We start from the raw sequence: 15,236 nt of genomic DNA, 5'->3' as shown, positions 1-15,236 counted from the left end.
AAGATGTTAAAGTGAAGTAAATTAATTAAATGCAGCATCGAATATGTTGAAATATAATTATTACTCGTCAACATGTTTTACTTAATTTAGATTTATTTTTTGTTTATGTATTTTATTGTAATCGTAATATATTTTTGTTTCGTGTACCTGGCAAATTCGATGCATAATTTGTTTGCTTATGTTCCACGTGGTTTCGTGCCGATCTTTGGGTTAATTTAGAAATATAAATCTGAAAGAATCGAAATCTTTGTGAGGGAATATTTGTGAAAGAATATAGTATGTGTCACTTAAGAGAATTGATACTTGACTAGCTTGGTTTACTTGAAATAGAATGGAAAAAATAGTCAAGATAGCTATTTGATTCTGATTTGTTCCTGTAATTCTTGCTACGTTCCTTTAATTCACGCAACTACTATGGATTCTTCATAGTAGTTGGAGTAGTAGATTTAGCTTTACTATAAATAGTAGTAGTAGTTTTTCCCAGTGGTTCCAACGTTAATGTATTTATATTTCAACAAGTTAGAATTGAAAGAATTCTTCTTCCACTAAACGCAGGCAATTTTACAGATTAAATTTTATATATATTATGTTACGTATTAGTTATATATTAGATATACCGATGTATATTAACAGAGATATATGAGGCTATAAATAGGAGAATGCTTAAATACTTCTAATTTTTTCTAAAAAGATGTGTTTTGTTTTTTAAAAATAAATCTTACTCTGATCCACTACCACCAAAAAAAAATAATAATTCGCTACAGCTCCAACTAGTTGGAGCCTTAGGTATTATCTTATAATGGATATGCATATTTAATTATTAATATTTTTAGTTTGGAATAATGAATAATTTATAATGATCTGAAAATTGCTTTCATCTTAGTTTCTTAATTATTATTTTTTTCATTTTAAAAATGAACCTTGTAATGTTTACCATATTTTCAAAAGAAATGTCATACATTAATATTATCAAAAAAAGTTTATATATATATATATATATATATATATATATATATATATATATATATATATATATATATATATATATATATATATATATATATATATATATATATATATATATATATATATATATATATATATATATATTTTATAAATTTTCCATAATGATTTTGATTACCACTAAATACAACATACGACCTAGTTTTCATGTAGAGAAATTTTAAAAAGCAAAGTGAAGTATTCCAGAAACAGAACGTTGTGGGCCAAGAGGATCATGGAAGTTAAACCTCAATAATTTCGTGACCATGATTGTGGCAATGTGGTCATCGCTCAGCTCGGGCAGCTTTTACTTTCCAGGCAAGCTGGTAGCCATCGATCTGAGGTGGCTTTAAGCTTGCCCCTGAATATTGAACCCCCATTCTTAACAATGAGTGAAATTATTACATACCTGCCAACTTTTAATCTTTTCGAGGATGATTTTCCCCAGTGGTAATAAAATTGAATTTGTATTACAATTTCAGGCAGAAACAAATGCTTTATTTTGAAAAAGATTATGCGAACTACCACGTCAATATTACATATTAATATACAAGCTTAGTTTTTTAAAAAATAGCGGTGGTCAAAACGATAATAAATTAAGTCTATAAATGCAAGGAATATTTAAAAAGCATACATTTTACTACCACTTTAAATATAGAAATAAAATTTTACGCCAAATGCGTAAAAGTTGGCATGTATGTTATTATGTGCTGGCAAAATTAAATTAAAGTTTCCTATATTATTGTTTTGCTACTAATTTAAATATTGTTGGGAACAAGGAGCTTGAGTTTGGGAAGTATACATATAACCCAATGCTTATGGGTGAAAGCCCTTATATAGCAAGACGGAAAAGAGAAAAATCTGGTAAATAAAACATTTCATTCCAGCATTTTTTTCGAAAAAAATGAAATATCTGTAACTATCAAGATTTCTTTTATAATTCTGGCATATATATATAAAACTGCTTCTTTTCCAAGATAAAGTAGATATTGTTGAAAAATTTTGAAAGGGAATAAGTAAGCTCCTCCCCAAAACTAGCTATAACTGAAATGGTTTTACTACCAGCCTTTCCTCTTTTCCGTCTCGCTTTCACCCCTGCCAATGCTCCTAAAATGTGATGATCCGATCATATCATTAAATTAAAAGTTGTAAAGAGTGGTTCTTTTTTTTGGTGCACTGCACACATTTAAACTGAACTGATACTACACTTTCAAATTATACACGCTTAAACTAAATAAAATATACTAGAAAAAGTATGCAGTCTTAGTCTTTTTTTAATAAAATTTTGATTTTATTAGTCACCACTTTTTGCATTTTTAGTCGCCAGTGGCAATCCTGCATATGCATGCTTGAGTACTCGTTTCTAACTAAAATTTATAACACCTTATCATGAAGAATCGACATCAAAGGTTATGGAGTGATACTCTTACTTTTTACTGGTGAAACAATGAAACCGTTCACTCAGTGATGGACTATGTTATTTATTTATTTTCATTTATTTTTACACATTTAGTCTGTGCTCATAACTAAGTACAGCTTAGAAGCCCGACAGACAAAGTTTACCATTCGGCGTTTTATAGGGAAACAGGCAAAATAAAAAAAGGTTATTACACGTTTAATATACTAATACATCCGTTGTCGGATCACGCGATATCTAGCGAATTACTAATTCGCGATATCTACTAATTTCCCCCCTTCTGTTTGTGCCAATAAAACAAATGCATATTATCATCCAACTGTTTTTACAGAGAATATGAGGTTTTTTCAAGACAAACACATATTATTTATTAAAATTGACTTATTGTAAAATTTAAAAACTAAAATAATTGTTAATATAAGGCGATTTAACTTGATAGATTATGTTTGACTTGGTTATGTTTGATTTGACTATCTTTGGTTTGATTTGCTTTACATACATAAATATAAGAGAAATTTCTTACATGATTTTTTTAAATAGAGGCTGGTTCACTTTTTAAGTAGTTTGATGAGACAATCTGTCAGATACCTTGTTGAGGCTTTCAGTAGTTGCCTCAGCCATCTTCATTCATTTTCAGGGCTGCCAACTTCTACGTTTTTTGCGAAATATCGTGCTGAGTGGTAGACAATTAAAAAATTAAAGCTCTCAGAATTTTCGGTGATTTTTTCAACATTTTAACTCTTTGCCGTGCGAGTACTTTAACCCGTTTTGTCCCGAGTTTATAAATTGAAATGATACAAAAAGTGATTTTATGGAAAAAGTGGAATAATATATTGTCGAAATTAATTGTTTTTTCTACTGTTAGGGAATTCAAAAAGTCTTTAATAGATCTAAAAGTACTTGCTCCTTATAATTCTATATCTAATCAGATATAACTAAATCATTGTGGTATCTGTGAATCTTTTAATTCACCCAGATAAATGAAAATCTTGAAAAAAGTTTCCCATCACAATGAATGTCTTTGAAAAAAGGAACTGTCCTAAATATATGACGCTGGGCGTTAACCGGTTAAAATGCTATTTAAACTGATATAAGCATCATATCATTTAAATCCATAATGCATAATTTTTATAGAATTTTTGAAATTCTTAAAATAATGTGGTACCTAATTATAAAGATACGAAAGTTTTTAATTTTAGATTGGTGACTGTCGATGGTGCCTTAGAGGCGACATCGGAGTAATAATAGGGTAAGTCGTAAACCCAAGCTTTAGGTTTACGACTACTAATGTTCAACTCGGTAGCCTCGTAATTTTGAACCTAATCCGAAAGACAAGAGAACTCTTGGATCAAATATTGAGAAAAATTTGATTTCAAGGGGTACTTTTTGATGGAACTAACCCGCATTTGCATTACATGGAGAAGATGACCACGAGAACCTCCCATGGTTAGCATGGCGGCAAAGATACTCTAACCTATGATCCGTCTACCACTGAGGATATGTCATGTCAGCACTGTGGTCGGTGTAAGCCGGGTGCAAATTCATATCGACAGCCATCGTTGGGATTCGAACCTGGTTCACCTCATTGGAAGGCAAACGCTCCATCCCCATAGCCATTGCTGCGCTGCCCAGGTAATAATAAATTTACAATGCTTGGTAGTTTCAATGAGGGCTGTTCACGAGTCATCTTTCTGTTCAGTTCTGATTAAGGCCTAGATGCAAGAGAGGCTATCAGTTTTAATGAATGCCGTGTTTATATTATTAGTTTTTCACCAGATTAGGGTGTGGTGAGCATCTCTGCTCAGAAAACTGTGTTATTTGAATTTTGGATTGATCCCTCCGTGTGTGGGGGTGAGCACCATTTTCAAGAATTTAGAAGATACCACTGTCAGTTTTAGAGCCATCAGTATAGATTTCTATTTTTGAGGTTATTGGTTAATTTTGATTATCTATAGCAAAGTTTATGTTTTAATGTATGATTCTTTGTTTCGTGAACTTGATTTTAAGTTTTTCTCCCCACCACTACAGATAAATAATTTAAGAGTTCATACAAAACGCAACTTTTGTTTCAGCTCTCTCGTGGAAAGAATATTAATATGCATGCGAATCTCCAAAAATTCTTAAAACTTTAATTTTTAACTGACAGCCACTCTTCAAGAATATTCTTCAAGAAGCATTGCAGTTGACTGCTATGATTATATAATAGATTCGAAAATCTAAGAGAGAAGACATCTCAATAAGACCCATAGCATTTTTCTACTACAGTGACGTCTCCTTGTCTAAGTACCAAAATATGTGAATAACAAGTGTTTATGTTACAGCGAATCACCGAAATCAAGAGAATGTAGACTGTCACCGGTGAATGTCAGTAATTACATAGTCACTTTGGTGAATTTCCGAAACATTTGTTAAATCCGATTTGATATTAATTTATTCGTTGATATTATTTATTCCATATTTTAATATCTGTCTAAGGATAAAGTTGGAGAAACATCAGTGCTCAGAGTACCGATTACATGTTTACCAGTCAGCGGCATTAGACCTTAAAAAATATTTATGTAGGGCATACTGGACAGCAGCACTGAACCTTAGAAAAACATTGGTGCAGGGCATAACGGACAAATTCATGCCAGCTTGTGGCATTTAATTAAACTTAGTCTATATTTCGGACATTTACCAAAGTGACTACGTGTTTGTCAACATTTACTAACGGAAGTTAACTACCACCAATTTTGGTCTTTCACAGTAACATATATATCACATATTTATCATTGCTTATCATATATTACATATTTACAACATGGCTTAAATGTAACAAAGTGGCGTATCACACAAGCCTTTGAATTATTTAGAGTTGGTGTTAAGCAAAAACCCTATAAATCGAATTTACTGAACCAAGAATCATGCATTAAAAGACAACCACTTGAAAATATTTATCCGCTGTTTGAACCAAGTTGCCATCGCTGGGTAACAGTAGTCTTATGTATATGAATGGTAATAAAATTAAAACTTCTCCGCACTTGATAGGAGGTCGTTCGGGGTACAGGACCGTTAAGTGGATACTTTACTTCTTCAACTGAGATGTCCTCTTGTCTCGAATTGAAGTTCTTTTGTCTCGATTGAGACAAAATGGCATGATAATCAGTGGAATATTGTGAGGCAGTTGGTGGACAGAGTAGCTGTCTGTTAAACTGATCAGATCATGAAATTTATATTGAATGAAATAATGACGAAATGTAAGTTAATACATACCTGCCAACTCTTCCGGAAGATTTTATTTTCATATTTAAAGTGGTAGTAAATACATACTATTCTTTCTTTTATAAACTTAATTTTTAAATTATTTTGATCGCCATTATTCTTACAAAAATTAAGCACATATATATAAATATGCGTTACTATCATGGTTGTCATAGGGGCCGCTGCGCGGCCCAGGTACCCAATTTATTGTTAATAAATGAAATGAAATGATCATGGTTGTCAACTTAAGTTTTTTCAAATACAACGTATTTGTTTGTTTAAAATTGAAGTTTTAATTTCATTTTAATACCACTGGGACAAATGATAATGGAAGGAATTAAAAGTTGGTAGGTATGTTAATAATCCTAGTGGTTATGAAAGAAAAGCCATAACTTGTAAAGTGCAGTACTCCTGAAACTAGAATCCATTTAATTGATCAAGGTAATTGAACTACCTGCGTTTTCACTCCTGATAGGTTTCTGCTATTAATAAGTTTGATATATATGATTAAGTCACTTGCATATAGTGGTGGGCAAAATAATTTTAAATTAAATTTATTAAATCAATAATAAAATCTTAAATCATAAAAATTACTTTTACTCTATAGAAATGATTCAATAAATCTGTGCAAGTTGGCAGCTTTAAAATGCGAACATTTTGGTGTGCAATTGCTCGGAGAGTTAGGAAACAAGAGCAATTGCTACGCTTGCATTGCATCGCTCTTTGAGCCAGCTATTTGTTGGGAAATTGAGAAAATACTATCCGTTTTTTCCAAGTGGTCAAGCACATCAATTCAACAACTCTCCAAGGATGTTTTGGCTCTGTTGTAGATAATTTCTGTTAAAATCGGGTAAAAGTAAAACTAAAAGGATTAAAGTGAAGTAAAAAAGTCATTCTTACCTAAATATTGGGAGAAAGGTGTTTCTATTGGTGGAAAGTACAATAGAATAATATTCGATAGAATCGATATTATTTTTTGTTCCTCGCATCAGTAACTCTTCATCGTTGTGGGCGGATATATATGATTATATTCATCGGTGATTATTGAAAACTCCAAACGATTTCCAATCCGTTCCCTCTACTGCATTTTATTTTATGGGGATATATATTCCAAATATTCTTTTTTAGTATTATTCTACTTGAATATATAAAAGGGAAAAAAATTAGGAAAAAGGGGAAATTTTGATATGTTGACGGTTGTTTCCTTACTTGTATTCTATGAAGATTTCTCCCCTTTTATTTTTTGCATTCAAACGTCAACTAAGAACGCGAAGGAAATGTTAACGGACACGCGTAAAGGAAACTTCAGAGGATAATAAAGTTTTCAATCAATCATCATAGACGCATTTTCTTATCACCGACAGATGGCGCACTTGATGGGAATGCCTCCTGAAAATTTGAATGGTTGCATTTTTAAGTTAAAGTTATGATGATTTCTTTTTTATTCGCTTGTTGTTTTTCTCCCCATCAATACAAAATGAAAAGCTATAAATATGAACTAGGCCTTTCAGAAAATTTCAATACAAAGAGCAATTTATAATCCTTGAAAAATATGCTTTAATATTTACGCGACATCAATATTTTTATCTATAAATATCTTGCAAATAAAATGAATTCAAATAATAAATGGGAATAACATCCGTTATTTTTTACGTTGAAATGTAAATGAAATGTGAAATAATAACAGCAATAATTTAACTGTTTATTTTTTTAAAAAAAATTAAAATGACTTTTTACTGTTCTCACTTCGCAGTGTGGACTTTCTTCGAGTGGAGAGTTGAGTTAGTGTGGTAAAGCGGAATATTATTGTTATTTATCTCACAAAAAACTCTGTAAATTTTCCTCGCTTGGCAAACTGGGCTAAATACTCATATGCAAGACGAAACACTGTATTGTTAATAAATAGCTGATTTTTTATAGGTAGAAAAAGTAACTTCTTAATTATTGCTAGCATTGCTTTTTTAGATTCATTTTATACATCAATATTAACAATAGGAGAAATTATTTAATTAATGAAAATGCCTATTGCATATTTTAATTGCTACTTTTAATTTGCCATTCTTTCACCTACCCCGGAACCCGGACTTTTCGATGGAACTGACCCACATTTGCGTTACGTGGAGAGAGAAACCACGAGAACAATCCTAGGTTAGCCTGACGACAAAGGGAGTCTAATCCGTGATCCGTCTACCACTGTGGATATTTCACGTCAGCACTGTGGTCGGTGCAAACCGGATGCGGATTCCTATCAACCAGCCATTTGTGGGATTCGAACAAGATTCACATCATTGGAGGGCAAACGCTTAACCCCTGAGCCATATAAGGTATGGTTGAAAGACAAGGAATTTAGTTTAAATGAAATATAATAAAGAAGCGGAAGATATTTTGAAAAAATATTTTAATAAAAAATAATAAACAGCGACAAATAATTTAAAGTGAAACATTCTATTTATGTATCAAATCTGTTGCCACCTTTTTTTATATAAATGTTAAACTTTTCTCCGCCGAGATAAAATTAAACTTATGCGAACCTCACAGCCATCACAGCTCTTTTAAAAAGTTTTCAAAATTCACCGAAGATGTGCAAATTTCAGTTTGTAGTTCTCTACCGTTTATTTAAAATCTTTCGTCGAATCCGTAGCAGTTGGCCTCCCTGGTACGATCCAATTGCAAGTAAATGTGTGTTCTAACTATTTGTAATTTCTTGCTTTACTTTACTACTACTTGAATATGTATTTCGCAATAACTTTAAACGTTAGAGGGTGCGTTAACGAAACTAATGATCCATTTCCCTAAAACTTTACTTAAATAGATCTTGCATAAAATCTTAATACATTGTATATCTAAAGTGTATAAAAAGCTGCTTTTAACATTCAAAGATCAATACCGATGAACCATGAACATAAATGTTTTTTGAAATATGAATGATTTTTTCTTCATCAAACTCATAAAACAAAGAGTCAAGTTTGCGATGTATTTTTACTCTAAAGGTTAATCAGCAAATGTCTGACAGGGATTGTTTAGTAAGAAAGGAAGGCAAATTCTATTCAATCGATGGTTAAATAGCAGTCTGGTTAATGAAGTTTTCTCGTGAGTGAAAAACATCAAAGATCGATTACCTGGGATTTTTGTTTTAAACTACCATTTCTAAGACAGCGTTCTCCGCATCATTTAGTGCTAATGATACAAAAACATCGTCCAAAGAAAACTCAATCTTTAAGTGCTAATAAATCAATGATCGAGTTTTTTCAACAGTAACTGTTAGTTGAAATTTTAAAATGTTTCTCCATGAAACTGAATAGTTAAGAGTTGATAGGTTTAAAGAGAAAATTACAGTCTGTTTGGGAAGATCTACTCTAGTTTTCGAACATCATAAGAAATGGTATGCTAATAAGGCAGAATCCCACTTCTGTTACGAATTAGATTTTTTTCAGTGTTAGTGAATTAAAGCCAAAATCTTTTTGATCAAACGGAATTTTAAAAAAAAATTATGAGAACTTAACCCTTTGACTCATACATATTTTAATAACATATACATATTTACATATTTTTATATTAGTTTAGATCAAAATGAATTAAAAATATTATAGTAAATTTAATAATTTGTAGGTATGAAATACAACATGAAACACCTGTGTCTTGCTTTGTCTTTAGATTTAACAGCTTAAAAAGCATTTATATACAACTCTACTTTGTTCCAGCTCAAACGTGAGGAAGCTTTTGAAATACTTGCGAAATTTCCAAAAATTCTGAAAGAGTTGATTTTTGAATGCCTACCACTCTATAAAATATTTTGCTAAAAAGCGTAGAAGTTAGCAGGCCTGTATCTGTCATTTCTGTTTGTACCAGGAAATATGCATACAAAAAAGAAAAAGAGAGAGAGAGACCACCGACGGAGATCAACAATAATAAGTTTTACTTACTGCGTATAAGCTGCAAGTGCATATAACATATAACATTAGTGAAAAATACAAAAAGAAAACAACAGAAAGTACTATTTTTGAAGAAAAGAAGAAAAATTATTAATAAATAGAATGTTTTTAAAAATATTTAAACATTTAAAAAAAAAAACGAAAAAAATTAAGGAAAGGATATAATCTCATCATCAACTCACGCGATTATATCCTAGAAAAAAAGTGCTTTCTAATATTGTACTAATGTAGTCAAAGCAAAATATATCAATAATATAGTGTGAGGAGCACGAAAATTTTTTTTGAAATAGAACATTTTAATCACGAAACTATAAATATAAAATATTTTACATTTTTTGCTGAATATGTTCGACTTTCGTATCAAAAGATCTTTTTGCATTTATGCAAATAAGTAATCCGAATCAAAAATTCGAAGTATCTTTATTTGTCGGGGTAGAAAAATTACTCAAATGAAAAATTCTGAATTTAAAATAGCAGAAATTTTGTTTCCACTAGAAAATTTTTATTCGCAAAGTGGAGCAAGTTGGCAATCTTAATATTACAATTAATAACTGAAATTATTATTTTTTTATTTTATTTTATTTCATTTATTATTTATTTATTTTTTTGAGAATGTATGGAACAACTCGAATGTAATTCAAAACATAAGCGAAATCGAAATATATACTGCAAAAAAAATTATTAGAGTTTATACAACAGGAAGAAAACTATATTTTATAAAATATTTTGCTATTACTATATAAAATAGCACTTCATGAATAATATTTTATAAGAAAATCAGTATTATAAAATGGCATGTCAACAATACAAAATGACTAGTCTTTCTTTATTTTTTTTATTTTTTATTCTTTAACATATCTATACTGATGAAAAATGAAGTTTTATTCCGTCGGTAACAGCTCACAAAAATGTGTTTTATTCAAACTAATGGCCTTGCTGTGCATTCAACTTTCATAAATTCTGCTGATATATTATACGTGCATCCTAACTGAGTGCATAATGTTTCCCTTTTTATCCTAAATATGTATATTTTTATCCCTCCATCTTCCCATTAAGCCGTCATTGAAATCACATTTGGGATTCCCATAGAAGCTCATATCCGTCGACTTACGTAGAGAATATTTTGTTTTAAAAGCGCCATCTATTAAGGAAAGGCGGAAACTCTTAGTTTAAACCATGAAAGTATTATTTCATACATCATTTTTTTAAACAAAAGCTGTGTACAATTTTTTTTATAAAGAGATAAAAATTATATTAATTTTACGCAATTCCAGGTAATTTTTCTTCATTTTAGCAATAAAAAATGTATTTACAAAAACACTATTATAAAAAGTGTTTTTTTAAATTTATTTTCTTTTATAATAAATGTGTGTTTCTATATGGTGATAACGAAAATAATAAAATATTCCGTATCTTCTAAAAATTTATTTATCCCTTCCTTGCCGATGAGATGTAAACGTAACAGTTTTATTGGTATGAAAAATGCTTTCACAAAGAACACTACTTTCATGACGTGAAGGATGAGAACATTTACGTTCTTTAAAACAATATTTTCTTAGTAGTAATTATACAATTACTGATTTCGTTTTTTACCATCGTTTAAAACATGAAAGATAGCCAGTTGATCTTCTAAAATGAATATTTAGACTATTTAAATGTAATGGTAGTTAAAATTTAGTGAAATCAAATTTGTTCACCCTTTCCAGTTCAGTGTCGCCAGTCTAATAACACTAATTCAACAAGTCTTGCAAGTCACTGGAAATGTAAAAGTATAAATGCTTTGAAACTTTTGGCAAGCACTATTCTTTAAACAACAAAGAGTGTGTCACTTAAATTAGAATATAATGTTTAAGGGTGGCTGGGTGGCGCAGTTGGTCTGTCGTCGGCTATCTGAGCCCAAGTCTGCGGGTTCGATTCCCGGGCCAGACACCACATTTTCGGGATGCAGAAAGTCCTCAGCTGCCATGTCGTATGATTATGCGGCATGTAAAAGATCCCTGGAGTGCCTTATTGGCTCTTGGCATTTCCGGCAAAATTAAATTCCTAGTGTAATTTAGCATCCAAATAAGAGTCTCGGTGCTGCCATCTAGTGTGGCAGAAACTAGGCTTCCAAATTCCAACGGTATCTCACCCATTGTGGTAGTCATGAAACAGTGGATACCACTTCTGGAGAACGCACTAGGTCTGCTCATGTGCGCGTACTTGTGCAGTTCGTTGGAAATAAAATAAAAAAATGTTTAAGGTCGCGCCTGCTAATATCTAAACTAAAGTTTGCTTTTCAGTAAAGAGTTAAATCAGGAATCAAGCATGAAAGCAAACATTTTAATACCGAATTAAATATAAAAGTAAAATAGTCCGCAAAATCTGGTAGAGTATGTAATGCCTTCCGAAAAATATTTTATACAGTAGTATAACCTGAAACAAAACTTGTTGTTGTTGCTTCTAATGGCACTTACCAATATCAGGAACCCTGCTTCGTGAAACCAAATGAATTTAAGGCAGATTCTGCGTTTAATATTTATCAGTGGTGGTGCCATTTATGGATGAGAATACGCCTTTAGCCAACCACTCGTCATAGCGCGTTTAAAGGGTGGACCCAATCATTCATCAACATATCGTAATTTTGACCTGGATCAGAGAACGATCAATCTATAACTCGGTACCCCAAGAGGTTTTTATTTGGTATTAGAACATGGAGGACTTTGAGAACCGACAGATTTTACTTGTATCAGTCATCAATGACTACACGGGGAGTATTCGATCGGAGGGTATCGAACTCACAACATCTTAAACATGGGCTCAGTAACCTTACTAACCAGGCTATCCCGGCAACTTTCTATACAATTTCGATTAAAATTTTTAGTATTTTAGCAAGTGTGGCCATAGACAGTGCATTCTATTTGAAGCGCCATACCTCAGCTCTTGGCTGGGATATCCTGGTTGTTAGGGCACTTGGGCCCATATCCAAGAGGTCGTGAGTTCGATCCTCGCGAGCCGAAGACTCCCCGTGTAGTAAATAGTGACTGATGCACGTTAAATCTGTCGAGTCTCAAAGTCCTGCATGTTCTCATAACAAATCATGCCTCTGGGGGAACGGATCCAAGTGTTTCCTTGTCTTCTGGAATGGTTAATATTGCAAGTTTACTGAGTTGAACATTTTTAGTCGTAAACCCAACAATTGGGTCGGCTGTTCAACGTCGATAATAAAATAAAATACCTCAACTCTTGGCTCAGGGGATAGAGCGTTCGCCTTCCACTTAATTGAACCGGGTTCAAATACCAGTGACGGTTGGTCTATACGACTTCCATCCGGCTTGCACCAACCACAGTGCAGACCTGAAATATCATCAGTGGTAAACGAATCATGGGTTAGAGTCCTCTTGCCGTTAGGCTAGCCATGGGAGGTTTTCCTCTCCAAGCAACACAGATAAGGGGTAATTACACATACTTCCACGATGTAAAATTTCTCCTAATAGTTGATCCAGGAGTTCCCTTGTCTTCTGGATTGGGTTCAAAATTACAATGCTACGGAGTTGAACATTAGTAGTCACAAACACAAAAATTGGGTCAGCTGTTCAACGACGGTTATAAAAGTACCTTAACTTTTTGTTGCTTAAAGAATGTTGGTCGCTAAAATTTAAGAAGGTAGTTTTACATATCTAGTAGTTTGTAATATTAGTTGAATTCGCGCGACACTGCATTGAAAAAGGTTAATAGCCTCACCTCACTGAAACTATGTATTATTTAACATATAAGTTTGAATCATTTGTGGCGGTGGTCTAAATCACTATATTTTAAAATTGCTATACCGAAAATTGCACAACAAACCATCCGTGTAACCGCCACTAGAAAACATTTTCTCATTAATCAGAGCAAGTATTTAAATTATAGAAAATATATCTATTTACTGTTCTCAATAATTTGTTATGCCAGCAATATATACACAAGGATAATACGCTCGCCTTAATATATAAAAAGTGTTAACCAATAAAAAAGCAATACACAGTTTAAAAGAGCTTTATGTCATCAACAGTTTGTAGCAAGTATCGTATAGTTAATTGCGCAAAGAAAGTTTTGATTTAAACATTTACCGTCGATAGTTTGAAACGTGTCGGTAGTTACAAATGAATAATTAGAGATGATGAAAAAATGAATTGAGTTTGAAGCACTTTTACAATTCTTATTCGCTAGTACCATCACTGCCATTAGTAAACAATTATTTTAGACACTTATAAATTGACTGCCAACGCTGATGGATAGAAAAAAGAAGAGTTTTTTCTATCCATCAGCGAAAAAAGAAATAATTTTACTTCTTAATATAAATTTGTTCAAGTGCTTAATGCAACTTTTAAATAAAAATTTGTATTTAATCTAGCAGTTGCAATGATAAAATAATGTTTCACAACACAGCTGACGGGGCTGTGTCTCGAAGGTCACGACTGTGTAGGGGTTAGGGAACTGCCCTTGCATCAGAAAGGTTCTGGGTTCGCATCCGAGGCAAGGCATGGATGTTCTTTCCTTCTCTGTACTATCTGTCCTTACTGTAGAAGCAACGTTGCCCCACTTAATATGGTGCCCCTGAAAGAGTGGCCAACAAATCAGCCCTTCAGGTACCGGTATGACCTAGGTCATTACCCAGGCGGGCGTTGGAAAAAAATGTTTAACAATACAGGAAAAATAATCTAATATTTTATGGTAGAAATTTTTTACCAGCTTTTATTTTAAATATTTTTTAATAATATTTGAATCGCATTTTATGGTGATCATGAAGACTTAGTTCATTAGTTCATTTTAGTGAGGCGTTTCAGTTTTTGAAATGTGAAGGTTCGTCAGCAGCTACATACCGTAATTGGTAAATAACACTCTTAAGCAAAAAAATTCGCGTGAAGTTTTTCTATAATTAAAAGACTGGTACCTCAATAATTTCATTCATGAGATTTTCTTGGCTATAAAAGAAATTCATATCCACCGTAATATAACAAAAACTTAAATATCTATATTTTCTTACCTTTATCTACTCAGTCCTTCTAATAATCATTACTGAAATCCCAAAATAATCAATTGCTGCTTCATACACACAAGTTGCATTTTATTAGGGAGACCGGAAAGTAATGTCGTTTCGGTGCATTTCATATTTGTTATCAAGACTTTATTTTTAATTAATAAACGACAATTGTTTCCGGTCCCCCTAATTTTTAGGTCCACATATCACGATCTGTATGCAATTACAAGGAGTGATCAAATGAAAAGGTACGAAACGACGTAACAGTTAAATATTTGCTTGTTCCGCCATGGGAGAACGTAGCGAGACGTCTCGGGATGCGATTGGAGTCTGACTGGGATCGGAGCATGCGCGGGTGCCCGCATGAGCAGGAGAGAGCAGAGGCTCTTATCAAAAGCGGCGTCCAAATGATGCGGCAGTCTGTATGAGGACAGGATGGCTTTCGCGTTGCAAAATTCGACGATTGAGGAGCAGCGTGGTGTTTTCCGATTTCATCGAGCACAGAAAAACCATTAACTCCGATGTGTACTGTGAGACACTCTGTCGCCTGCGCAGGTCCATCAAGAACAAAAGACTGGGCTGCTCACGGAGGGTGTGGTTCTGCTCCATGATAACGCCCGTCCACACGTCTCCAAAGTCACAC

Source organism: Parasteatoda tepidariorum, chromosome 4 (assembly GCF_982258835.1).
Source record: "Parasteatoda tepidariorum strain Cologne lab strain chromosome 4, Ptep-v5.0, whole genome shotgun sequence".
NCBI lineage: Eukaryota > Metazoa > Arthropoda > Arachnida > Araneae > Theridiidae > Parasteatoda > Parasteatoda tepidariorum.
This window is presented reverse-complemented; position numbering follows the sequence as displayed.